The following is a 17,026-nucleotide window of genomic DNA, read 5'->3' as shown; positions in this document are numbered from 1 at the left end:
TAAAATTTCTTACAATTTGAAAACACATTTCACTTGCCCTTGGATGATGGCAGCCATGGAAATTTTGCTCAGATTTTCCAAGGTGATTCACTTTCTGGCTTTTGAGAAACTTGGTTAGTGCCTGGTGCCAGAATTTTCTCAAACAAACATTTTGAGCTAGAATGAATGTTGCAGTCCCAATAGTAACTTTAATAATTCTTCATGCTACTGCATTTCTATTTTGGGTCTTTTTAAGAGCATCTCACAATAGATCCTTTGGTGGATAGCTTCAGTACATTTTCAGACACCTGGGGAAAATGTCAGTGACGCTGTTTTGACTTTAAAGGTCATCTTCAGACTTGAACTTCAAAGTTGTTGAAGATGTCCTGCTTTTTCCTACTTGTTCCCTCCAACACTGCAGCACAGAGGCAATGCTTACAGCAATTCTAATGCCTTTTTAACAATTCTGAATTGCCCTTTCTTAAAACAAGTTCACCAAAGGTATTGATTTTTGGAACATGCCACGTATCTGCCTCCTGAAACTATTTGCAAATTGGAAGTCCGACCACTGAGGCTCATAAAAACACCTGATGTCTTTACTATCAGTAGTGGGTCCAAAGGGCAAAATCTGCTTACTCTGGTAATAAATCAGAGACAACCAAAGCAGATGAATTCTGGTCTACACATAAATACAGACTAAACCCAACTAGACAGAGGAGCAGCTTTGCCATTTCACTTCCCAGTAGGTACGAGACTGCTGCAGAGCTCCATGGGTTGTCTTTATGCATTCCATGCCATGTACACTTGGCTTATTTGTTAAAACATATTCTTTACTGTTTCCAATACATTAAATTGAATGCATCTAATGAATATCCAGCTGCACTTTTCCTTTTTTATACATAATAATTTAAAATCATAAATTGCACTCTTTCCAGCCCAGGAACATTTTGCCCATTATATGGCTGCTGGTGATAATGTATCAGACACGATAATGATGCTTGATTTTCATAAACTGCACTAAATGGGAAGTGCTCAGAGATATATGTTTTGATTATCAGACTAAGCAAACTATGACATGAGAATTCTTATTTACATGGAATACAAAGACTTCTTCCATAAAGTGATTTATTTAGCCAGAAGGACTGTTTAAGTATATCTGACCTGCCTTAACTGAGATCTAGATCATCTCAAGGTGGACATCTCTGATACACAGAGCACATGAATGATTGTCTAATCTAAGCTAGATATGCCAAATTATGCACTAAAATTCAGTTTGTAGGTGATACACCAAGAAAAGGGTTTTTTTAATGCTATACGTGTAGAAGTTGAATCAAATGCAGAATATACACTGGAAAGGCCCATAGACAACAGATATTTTGTCCCAGATGCAAATTTCCATTCCTTCTATTCCTTTCCCAACGCTCCTTCATCTTTCTCTATAGCAGTCTTCTGTCCTTCATGAGCTCCCTTCACAAACAGCTACACTTCTGTCATTACACAAGTCTGATAGCTTCCTAATACACTGAAAAAGCAAACAAACCCATATATACACTCTCTTGTGTGCTCTGCATTGTTTCTTCAGCTCCACCTATTGGCATCCTAAAAAAGTAAGTGGCTGGGACAGCAAGTCTCTTCCATCTGTCTTGAGCACATTGCACAGCCTTGTACATGTGCACAGATGACCCATTTGCCTGACCAAACTGCAGTTTAGTAGGTTGAGGGACATGACTAATCTCTGCAGATTCAGGACAGCTGATCAAACAAGCTGTACTCTACCATGTTTTAAAGGAAATTCTTCATTGGATCATGACAGAAACTTGTGCTTTAGTTAAGAAAAGTTGAATACAAGCCAACCCAAAGGAAGAACAACCATCATTACCACTGTTACTAGATGGTCTGGTTTACAAGTCTGACACGAAGCCTAGTAAGTCAGTAGAGGTAATCAGGATGAACTATAGAGAAGTGAAGAAATGAAGATGAAAGAGCAAATAGCCAGTTATTTGTGCGACTGGTGCACAATATTCCTCATTGACCAGACCAAGCTAAGTGAATGAAAATTTTAAGTTAAAACTGACACACTGATCCATGAGAAAAGGATAAAGAGCAAGCTTCCCAAGCAGAGTTGGGAAGTCTGGAAGATGAGCGATGGACTCAGTTTGTTTCTCTCTCTTGCTATTTGGGATTATCTTTTCCCTTCTTCACTGTGAAAGGCCTCTGTAGGCCAACAGACACTGATCACAGATCTGTAAAATGTCAGAATGTGAAGCTTTTTTTTGAAAAGCTGTAAGTGGAGGAGGTACATGGGGAAGAGCAGAGCTAGACAGTGGGGGAACAGCTGACAGGCATCAATCACAGGCATCTGTCTGACACAAGGCCCTCTTTACCTCTTCACCTGGGCATTCTTCAAAGTGCAACCCTACCTTAGTGATCTTTCCCTAGGAAGACTATGCTCACCACAACATTGCTGGGAAGTCCCACAGACCTTGTATATCTGATATCTCTCTGGGTGTCCCTTCTTGGAGGTGAGGTTTTCTTACTCAGAACGAGCTGGTCCAGAATAAGAAGTAGACAGAAGCGAAGCCTCATGCAGGGAGCCCTGGGTCATGAGAACCCAAATGAAATCTGGGCTTTCCTTTGGACTAAACTCATTGCTAGTTTATGACCTTGGTTGAAAAAGCCGTTTCTCGCTTTATGTCTCTCCTACAATCTTTCAGGAGTAGCTTTTCTAAGCTCCTATTTCAAGGAGTGTGACAGATAATGGGGCTTTGAAGTAGATGATCATAAGGTCCTTTCCAACCCTAACTGTTCTATGATTCTGTAATCCCCATTTTACCTGGAGATTCATGCACCCAAATAATGGATAGCAAACAAGGACACAATGGAGAGATGTTCAACTTCCAACAATGTTATATCACACCAGTCCATACTGGGGAAATCACTGGTGGCTCAGAGGTCAGCCAGAGGTGGGGTTTGCAGTAGGGGATTTGAGGGAATTGCTCTTGAACACCAAGTTTATTCATGCTTTTAAATACTTCTTGATTTCTAGATGGAAGGATACTGTGAGGTGTAAACTAACATTACAAAACAAGAACTTGGAAAGGACTTAAACCAAATATATTGCTTTTCTCCATCAGTATATTTGGCTTAAAGTTAATTTGATTAGAGGCCCAAACTACTGGATATGCCTCCATGAGCATTACTGTGGGTGATGATTGCATTCAGAGATGTACTCACACTTCTGCAGATCTCCAGGTATTACCTGAACCCTTCCAGCCTGCAAATGGATACTGGTAGCCACAGAAAAATGGGCATTTCTGGCAGTCCTGCCCTAACAGTTGGGCTTGATGATATTAAAGATCTTTTCCAGCCTAACTGGGTCTACAAAACATCTTGACAGCAGTCTCCCCATATCTCAGCATTTCTGGTTCCAGAAACTAGAGAAGGAATGGAAGGGGGAGACTAGAGGTATTTTATTTATATAACTCTTATGAAAGGTTTCGTTGGAGTCACCCAACACAGACAAAGATGGAGCAACATATCCATGATGGGGATGCTGGGATGGGAATGACAGGAAACATTATAGCTTTTATCTTCTCTCCTGTGTAGCTAACGCTTTTAAAGTAACCTGGCAAACTTTCTGGGGATAACCTGTGTCATGGTTTAAACCCAGTCAGGTAATTCGTTCGCTCACTTCCCCCCCTTTCTTGCCCTCCCCCTGCTCCCGGAAGGACAGAGAGGAGAATCAAAAAGAATGCAACTCCCTCTGGTTGAGATAAGAACAGTTTAGTAACTAAGGTATAACACAAACCACTACTGCTACCACCAGTAATAATAATGATAAAGGAAATAACAAGGGAAGAGAATACAACACCTCAGTACCAGCTGACCGATAACTCGCCCCCCAAGCCCGACCAAGCTCCAACCGATACCTCCTCCAACCCTGCAGTCCCCCCAGCCCTTCCGGCTAACTCCCAGTTACATCCTGGGCATGACGTGCTGTGGTATGGAATACCTCTTTGGTCAGTTTGGGTCAGGTGTCCTGTCTCTGCTTCCTCCTGGCTTCCCCTCCTCCCTGGCAGAGCATGAGGCTCACAAAGTCCTTGGCCAAACCAAAACATCGCTATCAGCCCTGTTCCCGAGCTGAAAGTCAAAACACTGCACTACACCAGCTACCAAGGAGGAGAAAAATGACTGCTACTGCTGAAACCAGGACATTATCCACCCCTTATTCCATACCATTCACGTAGTGCTCAGATCCCACATTTTCAATATACCATCACTCTTATCTCAGTGCACTCTTATCTTAGTGCATGGACCAGTCCCTATAAAGCTGCTGAGTCCATCTGGTCCAAGATGTCAGGCTCCATCTCTTCTAACAGTCTTCCAGAGCAGGAGAGACTGTGTGCAGTGTTCACACTCGTGAATAACCTGGGCAATAGTGTCCATTGCTAAGTCCACCCCTCGATCATGAGTCCATCTTTGTGCTGCATCTCTGCTCTGATGGCCTGAAGTGCCATGGGCCCACCAGGCTTAAAATAATTCACTGTCCCCTTCAGCAGTTTCTGCAGCTTGCTGCTGGGGACTCCATGCAGCTGCCTTCCACCTCCGACGCTTCCAAAGCACTAGAGGGGCCCAGCGGACTAGATACTTGCCCATACTGTCCCACACACCCTGCCTCTCATGACTGTCCAGCCTTGGGGAAAACCTCTTGGTCCCCCTGCATCGTCATCTAACCCCAGGCAAGACCCAAACCTGACTCTGCTTAATTTTTGAGATCAGACAAAATGGTTGTGGGTAGAACACAGCCTGTGTGTGTGCCAACATGCTGATCCCCATCACAATCAGCAGGCAGGTCCCAAGGGTACCCAAAGGCCATTCAAAACCTTCAGAACTCTCAAACGATGCTGCTGTACTTGTCACTGGGGCTGGTGTAGCTGCTGTGCTTGCCGGCTCTCCCACCACCGGCTTCTCTTTTCCTGAGTCCAGCTCTTCCTCCTCTGCCTTGCTGGGAAATGCTGCGTGGTCTCCTGCATCCTCCTGGGGCTCGGCGGGCGGCTGCCGGGGAATGCTCTCGGCCGTCGCGGGGCTCGGCTCCTCCGCGGGGCTCGGCTCCTCCGTGGGGCTCGGCTCCTCCGCCGCCTTATCCCGCTGCTCGGCAGCCGCCTCCTTCTGCTCCTCGACCGCCCCGGCCTCCTCCACCGGCAGCCGTCCCTTCGCGGCCTCTGGCCCCGCTCCCGCCGCCGCTTGGTCCCCGGGGCCGCTCTCCCGTGCCGCTTCAGCAGCCGCCGGCTCCCGGGACCGCTCCCCCTCAGTTCCCCGCAGCCTCACGAAGATGGAGAGTAGGGTGAGGGCCAGGACGGTGAGGAGCAGCCGGACGGCCAGGTACAAGTCCACGGCCACGTCCGTCCCGCCCTGCTGCTGGGGCCCGCCCGTATTACAAGCCATTGCCATAAAGCACAGTGAGACAAGAACCTTAGCCCAAGCCCCACACTTGATAAACACTAACACAGCAAATACCGGCTCTAAGTAAGTTACAACGGTCTGAAGCTGTGAGATCAACAAGAACAACTCTGAGAGCCAATAAATCAGCATTGTGATGAGTGACTATTAATCCGGTCAAATCTGTTGTTATCTCAACCCTTCGTGCCCACGTTGGGCGCCAAAAAAGAACTGTTGTGGTTTAAACCCAGTCAGGTAATTCGTTTGCTCACTTCCCCCCCTTTCTTGCCCTCCCCCTGCTCCCGGAGGGTCAGAGAGGAGAACTGAAAAGAATGCAACTCCCTCTGGTTGAGATAAGAACAGTTTAGTAACTAAGGTATAACACAAATCACTACTGCTACCACCAGTAATAATAATGATAAAGGAAATAACAAGGGAAGAGAATACAACACCTCAGCACCAGCTGACCGATAACTCGCCCCCCAAGCCCGACCAAGCTCCAACCGATACCTCCTCCAACCCTGCAGTCTCCCAGCCCTTCCGGCTAACTCCCAGTTACATCCTGGGCATGACGTGCTGTGGTATGGAATACCTCTTTGGTCAGTTTGGGTCAGGTGTCCTGTCTCTGCTTCCTCCCGGCTTCCCCTCCCCCCTGGCAGAGCATGAGGCTCACAAAGTCCTTGGCCAAACCAAAACATCGCTATCAGCTCTGTTCCCGAGCTGAAAGTCAAAACACTGCACTACACTAGCTACCAAGGAGGAGAAAAATGACTGCTACTGCTGAAACCAGGACAACCTGTCACCTAGAAGGTGCACAGCCTTGTTTCTGTTCTGCAGGACCTCAAGACAGGAAGGAGGTGGCCAGGTTAATCAACATGTAATTCAACTGGGCTGATGGGATTTAGCACAGAGAATGAACTTGTCTTGCAGTTTGCTATATCTGATATGTATAGTGTATGCTGGGCTGCATCCCCATAGCGTAAGCAACAGGTCGAGGGAGGGGATCTCCATCTCTGCAGTGGAGACCCCCCTGCAGTAATGCTCCAGCTCTGGGGCAACAACACAAGAGGGACATGGAGGTGTTGGAGTGAGGCCAGAGGAGGCCACAGAGATGATGTGAGGGCTGGAGCAGCTCTGCTCTGGAGACAGGCTGACAGAGCTGGCCTGGGTCAGCAGGGAGAAGAGAAGGCTCCTGAAGGGGAGACCTTAGAGCAGCTCCAGTGCCTAAAGCAGCTACAAGAAACGTGAAGAAGGGTTTTGGACAAGGGCCTGTAGGGACAGGAAAAGGGGAATGGCTTTAACCTGCCAGAGAGGAGACTGAGCTCAGCTCTTAGGCAGAAGCTCTTCCCTGTGATGGTGGTGAGGTGCTGGCACATGGTGCCCTGAGAAGCTGTGTCTGCCCCATCCCTGGCAGTGCTCAAGACCAGGTTGGATGAGGTTTAGAGCAACCTGGTCTAGTGGAAGGTGTCCCTGCCCATGGCAGGGACTAGAACTGGATGAGCTTTAAGGTCCCTTCCAACCCAAACTTGTCTGGGATTCTATGATTCTATGATTCTACAAGTTATGAGATCTGATAGAATGTGATCCAGCTCAAGGATTTGCAACAGCGTAAGTAAAAATTACATGTAGACATCTCAGCAATGAAGGTCAGACCTGGAAAAAAATGTCTTGATACAGGAACCTTGGAGAGCTGGATCTGCAGCTCCGCCTGCTGCTGCAAGAATTGACTAGTATTCCTGTAAGGGTTTTGCTTCTTACGAGGAGGTATTGTCCCAAATACCCAGCAGCAGAGGCAGCAGCCAGAGTCTGGCAAAAGCTAAATAGACAGGAACAAATGCCACACTGACATCTGACCACTTACTCTCATGCCCACAGAGCATGCCGTTTCCAGTCATTTATTGGCTGTAGTGCCTGCAGCTTGAAACTGTTATGTCTTTGCTCACTGCTTCCGTGCTTTGAATCCCTCCATCGGCATGTAGCTGCAGGAGCCATATTTTATGATGAGCTACTGCAATCAATAAAGGACAGACATCAACACCCTGGGCTCTTTGATGGAGACTTTTGCCCATACTTACAGTCATTTTTTTGTATTTATCATAAAAGTAGTTCCAACTGAAAGGTTTGTTTGAGTGGGAGAAGATGTAGGAAATGCTCAGACTGCTGGAGGGAGCACAAGCTGAGGACACATCTTTTGCCTAGGACAGATAGCCCAATTCAGGCTAAAAGATCTGGGTGCATCTGCATTAAAAGCCTGACAAGGAAATACTCAGACACTTCATCAAAAACACTAGATAAGGCTTGTCATTTTACATAGGTATGGAGAGAGTGAGAGAGGGTCCCAGGGTACTCTGCAAGGAAAAAAACATGCAGCCTGCATGGTTGGTTGAAGTCCAAAACCACATTGCCTCTTTACACAAGTCATGAGGCTGTGGACTTGTTCCATGGCCCCACACTTTTTCTATACTGCTTCCCACACATTTAGGAAACCAGTGCATAATCCCTACAGCTGTATATTTGCACTGTAAATTTACCAGCTGGTTCGTTACCCCCTCCTTACACACACACACACACACATATATTCATACACAGTCTATGCCAAGGCTACAAAACCAATTCACAAACTGTGCCTAAAATTATCACAGAAAATGTTATACTCTACCTTCAAGTCTCTGCAGTATGTCAGAAAACGGCCCCTTTGATCAGGTAGAACACAGGGGCAGAAATTTTCATGTAGAAATGAGCTGTGAAAGGGTTTTGGGGGAGGAAACACAGTCCATATTCCAGGAAGCTGGTATCATAAAGATTTTCAAAACCAGCAGTTATCACACTAACCTCCAATCCATAATATCCCACTTTCCCTATCATCTCCATGTTATTATCTCTTTATCACAATTTTAAACTAGAGCAAATATAATATCAATAACACTCTTTACAGCTAGGATAAAATGTTCAGCTCGCTGGTGGGAAAACTGGTCTTTCTTTCTTCCTTTCTCTCTTTCTAATTTTAAAATTCACTTAAGGTTCAGTGATTGAACAAAAGCAGACAAAAAATATTGCAGTAATCTGACATACAGAAGTGTAACACAAAGTCTGCTCATTATGGATAATATTTATGGCAGATCATAACATTGAATTACAACTCAGCCGCCTCAGCCAGAAATTTGTAACACCACACATGTGCTTCTAATTAAGGGCTTTTGAAGTTGCCCTGGATATTTATTTTCAAGGGATTTAGTGCAGAGAACGATTAAAGTTTGCTCTTGTTAGGAGTTCTGCAGTTAAAAAAAAAAAAGAGAGAGAGATTGCAAACGGACCTCAAACTAATATTTACATTCATTTCTATGTGAGTGTGTATGTGTACATCTGTTTATAAGAATCTATAAAAAAATAAAAATGTGCGTGTTAACACAGATAAAATAACATATAAAAAGAGCGAGACAAAGGGCCCTTTGTTTCAAATGTGGTCCAAGTCCAAAATTTGTGACCATAATTTTGTTTATAGGAAATCCTTTATAATGCTAGTTTAGTGTTTCCATATGGAATTCTCATAGGACTCTTTTTTTTTCCCTCCCCCTCCCTTTTTTATTTGGATAAGGCAAGAGAAAAGTGAGTGTACATTCCAAAGATGCATAGTCATTCCGGATCAAATTCAGTGGATTCTGGCAAGAGTTGAAAAACACAGATGCAGTGTTTTAGGTCTCCTGCTGTGCAGCCTGCAGCCATGAGTGTCTGGTTGAAGCACTTTGTAAAATCATGAAAACCCTATTAAATTAATGAAATACGATATACTGCATTTTCAAGCTAACTTTCCACTGAACTGTCCATGAAGATAGAATTTGGCTAGCTTGCCTATGCAGGGAGTGCGCACGCACACACACACACACACACACACACAAACACACACACAAGCACCCCTATGTGCACACCAATAGATGCAACCAGGAGCTGCTGCAGTCATTCAAAGGGCTCTTTTCCTTCTGCTTCTGCAGCTGAATCTTCCTCTCCAAGCCAGCAGAGCCTGAATTGAAGCTCTCACCAAGCCTATTGTGCCTTTTTCAGCACCTAGCTCACCCAACAGCCTCTATACAATTAGAGAGGTCTTGATGTTTAGGTGAAGGGAAACAGCCTCCAACACAGCTGCCCCTCTTCCAACATAAGACAAAATCCCTTGCTAGGAAACTACCCAACTGAAAGCAGTCTGACATTCTTACTTCATTTCCTATTAGGTTTCACATAATAAAAACATCATATGTTTAGGCTTGGGTTTCTTTTCTCCTTTTTCAAACGAAAAAATGAGAGCAGTCCCCTGAGGAGAACAATCTTGATGTTAAAATTTTCCTCAAGACACAGGCAATTGCAGTCCCTCGCATACCTGCCAGAGTGAGAAAAGTATGTATTTTAGTAAAGGCAGTGTGCCCTTCCTTATTTATGTCTAGGCACCCACTTGGTTAAAATTGGTAAAAAGTTTAATAAAAGGCGGATACCTGAGCACACTATACAACTGCTTGAGCTTTTCTTTACTTCCACGTAAGGCAGACAGAGCTCTCCCATAAAATATATTGTACTTCCAATTGTGTCTTTTATTCAAGGATCTGCAGGTACTTTAGAAACACTGAAATTCATAAATGCTGCAGCCAGAAGGGACATTTCATCATTCAGCCCATGTAATACAGACTGTAAATTTCATCCTGTAGCTGCTGCACTGAGTATAGTAGTAATATTGACTTCCAGTTTTGAGATAAAGACTTTAAGAGAAGAGGAATCCATTCCTTTTCCTGGTCTTTTACCCCAACAGCTAATTAGGCCTTCTGTTTAAAACATTACCAGCAATAAATAACACATGAGGTTTAAGTTAATATTGATAACAGGAAGATTTAAGTTGTATATCTGTGATAAGACTGTCTGTGGGAGTCTTAACTGCAAACTTTTTGAGCAAAAAATTATGATAATGTGCTTCTTTTTTTCTCCTTTATTGTCTCCACCAAGTTCTGTTCCATCAAATCCACAGATAAAGTTTAAGATTTTGTGTAGAAATGCACGGGGGTGATATTTAAATATCTCTTCATCCTTTTTGGTACAATCTTCCCATTTCTGTTCTGTACATTTTCTGTCACTGAAGGCTTAATGCTTATTAAGTTAAGTTTGCACCTTTTGGTGAAAGGTACTATTGCAAGCATCAAAGCAATTCAGAACTGGAAGTTGCTTTGCAAGAAAAATATCCAGAAATATGTCTATTTACTTAAAAATCCTATATCCCTTTCGTCTGGAAATAAAGGCTTAAATTTCAGGACCACAGTGCCTGTTTGACACATTTGCTGGCCTCAGATACTCCAAAACAGAGACAATAAGCTGTCTGCTATTTCCCATTCAAAACAAGAAGGGCAAAGGAATGCCACAAGTCCCTAAAGTACTCACTTTTTTGTATAAATAGAGTTTTGAACTTGAGATTGTTGTAGCATCGTTGTTTGCATAAGGCTTAGATGTGAATTATCTTAGGTTGTGATCAAATGAACTACCTTCTGGAGCTGCTTGTGTATCTCCATTGACTAAAAGGAAATCTAGAGTCTCTCATTCAGACCTCTATGTCTTTTTAGACATTTATTTTGGATAAGAATCTCATTATTTCTTCAACAGATTAAAATTAAGGCAATTGCTGAAGTGCTACTACAGCTGTAGACTACAGTCTAATAACATAAGCAAAAATGGAGATAGCAGATTTAAGACTTTTTTTGTAGATTACAGAGTACAGGGTGCTGTGTTACTGTAACATCTGCTACCAGGGTCCAGGAGTCAGCTAAGCTACTTTACAGGTCTTTAAATGTTATTGATATTATGATTCATAATACAATACTCTGTGGTCTTCCAATTTCCTTTAAAACACTGAATCATACATCTACAGATGCTAAAGGAACATTAATTAATTATGTTAACAGGCATCTTGAGAGGATTAATGTGCAAAAATTAGATAACTAAGTGCATGCCATTTAGGCTTAAAGTGCAACTCCTGCTGTGTCATGTGAAAATGTTATGCAGAAAAGCACCTGTATTCTCCATAGTGCAACAAAATAATGGGGGGCTTATTAAGCTTTACTAATTTGTTACATAAAATGGCATGTACAGGAAGCTTGTGCTGACTGCTGTCTGCATTTTGTCAAGGAAGGATGATCAAAAGGAACAAACAAAAATAGTCTGGGAATATTTTACTGGATATACAATGAGCAAGCTGAGGGAAAAAAAAAATGTGGGATGCCCTTGGTTTTGTCCTAATCTCCCCTCTCTTACCCTGGTTTACTGGTTACAGCCATCAACGCAGGGTGCACAACCCTTTTGTTGTGCAGTGCACACGTTCTTTGCAGGGCTACCTTTGGTGACAGTGACCAACATGCTTGTATTTAGGTCCCTGTCCTTCCAAAGCCGCCTGAGGTACAAGGGAACATGAACTAGAGGTAGCATCAGGCTCCTTAGAGCACTCATTACAACCTCTAACCAAGATGTCACATCCTGCATGCAGTGCAAGCACCCCCAAATACCCCAACCATATGGGCTGTCTCAGACCAGAGCATGGGTTAACAGACTGCTTCCAGAGATGCCATCAAGATGAAAACACAATCTATACACCTTGACAAGGTATCTAACACCATTGCTTTGTACTTATGCAACAAAACAGATAGAAAGCCCAGGTAAAAGTATGGCGTTACACACTTCAGTGTCCCATCTCTATAGCTGTTTCTGCATAGTTTGGACTCGAACCAGAGTCTTTTTATGAACCAGGATCCCATTTACCTCTGAAAATATGATCTCTTTTTTCTTTTTCCCTACATCTACAGTTAGCATTTTCAAAATAAAATTAGCAAACTACTTTTCTTGGTTGAACACTTCATTCATTTCATATGAACCTTGGGTCTGACAACAGACTGTCCTTCTTTTTGGTCCCTTATCTAGCTCCACATGGCCACACTAGTAACTGACTTTAACCTACTTTGACTCAAACTCTTTGGAGAAGGAATGTCACTTGTTTCTGCATTTCTGCAGCGTATTCCAGTGCATCCCACTCCATGATCTTCCATGATGCAAATAAACAGCTTGTGAAGCATGTATCATTAAGATTGGCACCAACAGCAAAGGGCTCCATAAATTCTCACTTCCAATAACCACAGCTATTCATTATTTCAAATTCTGTTTAAGGGGCTTTTGGATCACAATCTCTATTCTCCTTCTACAACAACAATAGGACTGTTAAAAAGGAACACTGTCCTCATTGCTTAAACATAATGGAATGTTTTGTCCACCACACAAGGAGCTAGATCCTAAAGCCTTCCCTGTTTCCTCAGGCAAAACTCCAGCAAGACAATTCAAAATTACATTCAGTTCTTTACAGGCACCCTGCTTAATATGCGTGGGGTGGGAGAGGGACGGTGTCACTACGGAGTAGCAGGAATGGGAATAGTTCAACAGTTATTTTCTAAAATCATGTTTAGAAAATTTTAGAAAATTCAGGAAATGCTAGTTTGTTGAAATACAGTTCCCTGTACACTTGCAAATCCCAGTGACACAAAGGGTGTGTGGAGGGGGAAATAATTTTAAATTAATTTGAACTTCTCTCTTGCTTGCAGTGTTCTATTTTTAGATACAGGATTTGTGTTAGATGTTCTACAACAAGCTTGATTATATTCTCTAGTGTTATTCACATTAGTCTTATTATTCATATCATGTTCCTTATAGAATCCTTAATCCTAAATCCCACTGGACTAGTCATGCATACTTAACCCAGAAAGATGGCTCTGCTCCAAAATAGTTTTGGATTGAAACACAAAACAAAAGACAAGATTGATACAGACAATGACACAAACACAACACAAGGCAATACTGGTCAGCTGAATAGGAAAGAGCTCAACATACCAGAAGCCTATACATATAGGACATATATATATACATATACATATATGTATAATAAGTTTCAGGCCCAAAGGAAAAATACATAGAGATATGTTTCAGGACACCAAGATGACATGAAGAAACTAAAGGTTATTAAAAACAGAGTATCTACACACAAAGAAAATGTTTTCACAGAGAACAGAGGCCACATAGAGCCAAAAAGTAGTGGTTAACTTTATTAACAGTAATCACACTTTTATTGCAGATATGCAAGTTAAACTCCTATTTCTGCAAATAGACTTGCTTTAATTGGTTCTTTGAAAGATTCACAATAAGAATAAGCTTTTATCTCCTTTTTCATATTTCAAGAGTAATTTAAGCTGTCCAGAGCTCTGTACTGTTGCAGATAGGCTACTCCTGGCCCAGATATTTCTTGCCATAAAATCAGAAGAAATTGCTCCTATGCTTAAAGAGAGCACTCCAGTTAAAATGGCATGTGCTGAACATATCCTAGGCTTATTTTGATTTTACTTTCTGATCAGAAGTTACTCTTTTACATGTAACATTTGCACAGCTTACAAAGTACAGAAGATTGGTGTTGCTTGATGTTCAGAATGGATCCTGCTCTAGAACCAAGACCAAGACAGAGAGCAGAGGGGTAGGATCACTACCCTTCTCCGACAGGCATCCTTTCAAGTGGAGCTTAGACTTGAATGTCTCTTCATCACAACCAGAGAAGTCACTTATTCCTGGTGACAAATCTCAAACCCCCAGAAACATTTAGCAGATTACACAAATAAAATAACAAAATGGACATACCCATCACCTCAGTCATCACTGGCATTTGTGAAACAACAAAGTGAAGTTGTTGTAGACTTAACTCTTGTGTGGAGAAAAAATCTAACCGTCTTGTTTTTGCCGGTGGTTCAAAGTGGTAGAAATCTCATTCTAATATTTAGCCGGGGAAGGAACTGCAGGTCTTCATGCATAAAGAGGAGCATATGAATGTGGAGGGACTGAGATAAAGGAACAGCCAGCAGCTTTCATACGTAGCTCACTCATTACCATGTTCATTGTGGGCTGAGCTCCACAGGGCATGTACGCTGTTCCTTTTTTGTCCCAGTCCAACCCACTTTGGTTGTAGTAGATATCCAGGATAGAGTGGACGCTGCATCACCATAAATCCTCAAGTTCATATTAGTTATCTGCCAGGTACTGTGTGGCTCAGACAGAAGTTTAGGGTTTTTACTGGTCTGACTAGCTGAAGCCCACTTCAGCTAAACATTTACAGAACTTTCTCTGGTAATCAAAAAATTATAACTCCCTCCTTTAGCTTAGGTACAACAGGTACCAAATCAGACTTGTTCATAAACATATTTTCCTCACTCTGTTTGTCACTCTAGGCAGCAAATCTTATTATGACAGCAGCAATAATGAGTATCCATAGCTGTCTGACTGGAGCAAAATTCCCCCAAAGCTGGCAAGGGTGACTGTGTATGGACAGATGCCAGCTACAGCAGTATTTGCTTTTTCACAGGCTTTTTCACAGGCTTTTTCATGGCCTTTAAGTTGCTAGATGACTCTGGTTTGTCCTCTTGTTTTTGTCTTCTGATAACTTCAACTTGCTGGTTTCTGTAAGCAGATTCCCCTTGCTTTGTGACAGCATTCCCCACCCACAGCATGTTTGGAAACATGCATCAGTTGAGATCCACAGTGAAAACCGCTGGCTGAAATCTGGATATCCCCTGAACAGGCTGTATGTGATACAGTGACAAAGGCCCTCATCTAGAACCCACTGAAGTCAAGACAAAGAATGATTGACTTCAGTGGGGTTTTCATCTAGTTCTTGGGGATCTGATTTCCAAGGCTGTTGATCTGTTGCCTTTCATAAGCACTAATTTTACTGATGTGTTTTTCAAGACAGTTCAGCTATCACTTGGATAATTTCAAATCTGCTAAGTCATATGGATGCGCTGCATGCCATGGTCCACAGAAATGAAAGGTCAGCTATTAATTGGCTTCAGTTTACGCTTAGTTACTTCAAAAAGTCCCTCTCACAACATTTGATTTATGGATAGATATATTTGGACCTATTTATCTCAAAACCAAAATTCTCTGGTTTGCAGCCATTGATTTTATAAAAGAGATAATAAAAACATAATTAGTATGGAGATGCAAAAGCGGAAATAACACAGAAAGTAATAATCATTAAAATAAAAATTTAAACAAGTCTATAAACCAAACCCTTGAGACATTTGGTAAGTGTAATGCAACTTTTATACCTCTTAAGGCATAACTTTCAAAGAAAATTAATTTAATTCTTTTGCTAACCTTACTCAAACCCAATCAAGTAACAGATAGCAAGAAAAACAATTATATGCACACACAGTAAGCTTTCATTTAGTTCAAGTGGTGATTCAAGTATTTTGTTAGCTAAGACCTGAAACCCATTTCACCAACAGGAATACTGAAATCTGAGAAACTCTGGTTTTTGCATGAGACTTCTTGGATACTTAAACCTGCTGTGGGACACTTATTTGTGCTGGCCTGTCATCAGGTACTGCAGTCATGATTCAGACATAAGCTATAAATATTGCAGGAGGGACACTAGTTATAGTCAAGGTATGCTGTGGAACCAATAGCCGGTATCAGTGGACCTCTGGGTCCCAGTCTGAGCTGGCAGAAAGGAAAGGACTGACCCTCTCCATCCCACCACAGATAGGACCACCTGCAGCAGAAGGTTTAGCTGAGGGAGCTCGTACCACAAGCTCAACCCTAAGCTTGATGTGATGATGCATCAGAGCTAAGCCCTCCTTGGGATGCCCAATAGACATCATGCTGTCTGCATAATGCTAGATGGGAGGCACCTCTTGCAATGCTGTGAAGGGGTTGCTAGGACAGAGGCAGAGGGTCAAGAATCTCTTTAATGCCTCACCTCTCTCCCTGAGGTCCTGTCCCGAGTTCCCAGCAGTGTGATTCCTGCTTAACTGCAGAAGGAAGGACTGGGTCCTGGAGATACTGAAGTAGGTAGGATGAAATTGAAGCATTTGGTCATTATGTCTACCCTGAAATGTATGGCTTCATTTTCCCTGTTGTGAAGCCTTCCTGCCTCTGGCTGCCATCAACACACCTCAGACTGCACACACACAGATTAGAAAATCACAAAAACTGTTAAATGTGCAGTTACAAGTATTCCCATAATTATAGGCATACACGTCAGCCTTAAGGGGTTTTGCTCTCAGGTTCCCACCTGTAAAGAGAAAACAAGGCATTTCACCTTTCCAAGGCTAGGACAGGGCTATTTTTAGAGTCAGATGAGGTCTTAAGCAATGGGATAAACATGAGATAAAAGAAGTCATATGCTGCAGGGAAAGTTGCTCTCTACTAACAAATCCCTGAAGGTTTCATTGCCCTTGAGTTCAGTGATAGTGCTGAGATATCCGTACTCATATAAAGACTGCAATTCTACAAGCAGCTTTGCTGATTGCCAAAGGCACGGTCTACAAACCAATCATTATTGTTATTCATATTAATTAGTTTTTAAGACTGATGAAAAGCCAAAAGATTCAGCTCAGTAGGTGGCCTGTCCCAGCAGCTGAGCCTCAGAGAACCATAGTGCAGTCATTCCATGTGTCCTCTGACTTCACTGGGGCTTCAGCAGGGATTTAATATCCTTGAGCCACACTAACCCTGGGGCTTTGGAGACAGATCCTGAGCTTCAAACAGCCGTGTG

At 42.7% G+C, this 17,026-nt stretch overlaps 1 protein-coding gene across 2 annotated transcripts in view; it reads left to right on the top strand.

The window, feature by feature from the left end:
• LOC133267886 (urea transporter 2-like) overlaps nt 1–17,026 on the top strand; it is a 344,693-nt gene that overhangs the window by 301,240 nt on the left and 26,427 nt on the right. The window contains exon 4 of one of the 2 annotated variants that reach the window (XM_061450580.1): nt 16,242–16,320. The exons of the other annotated variant lie outside the window; for it this stretch is intronic. The gene's annotated coding sequence lies outside the window, so the exon portion shown is untranslated. The remainder of the gene's footprint in view (nt 1–16,241; nt 16,321–17,026) is intronic. 2 annotated transcript variants of the gene reach the window in all.

Source organism: Pezoporus flaviventris, unplaced genomic scaffold (genome assembly GCF_033815535.1).
Source record: "Pezoporus flaviventris isolate CSIRO_AGI_PZ_B2104156 unplaced genomic scaffold, CSIRO_AGI_Pfla_v1 ptg000010l, whole genome shotgun sequence".
NCBI classification, from domain to species: Eukaryota; Metazoa; Chordata; class Aves; order Psittaciformes; family Psittacidae; genus Pezoporus; species Pezoporus flaviventris.
The sequence above is the reverse complement of the archived record's forward strand: the minus strand, read 5'-3'. Positions and strand labels throughout refer to the sequence as shown.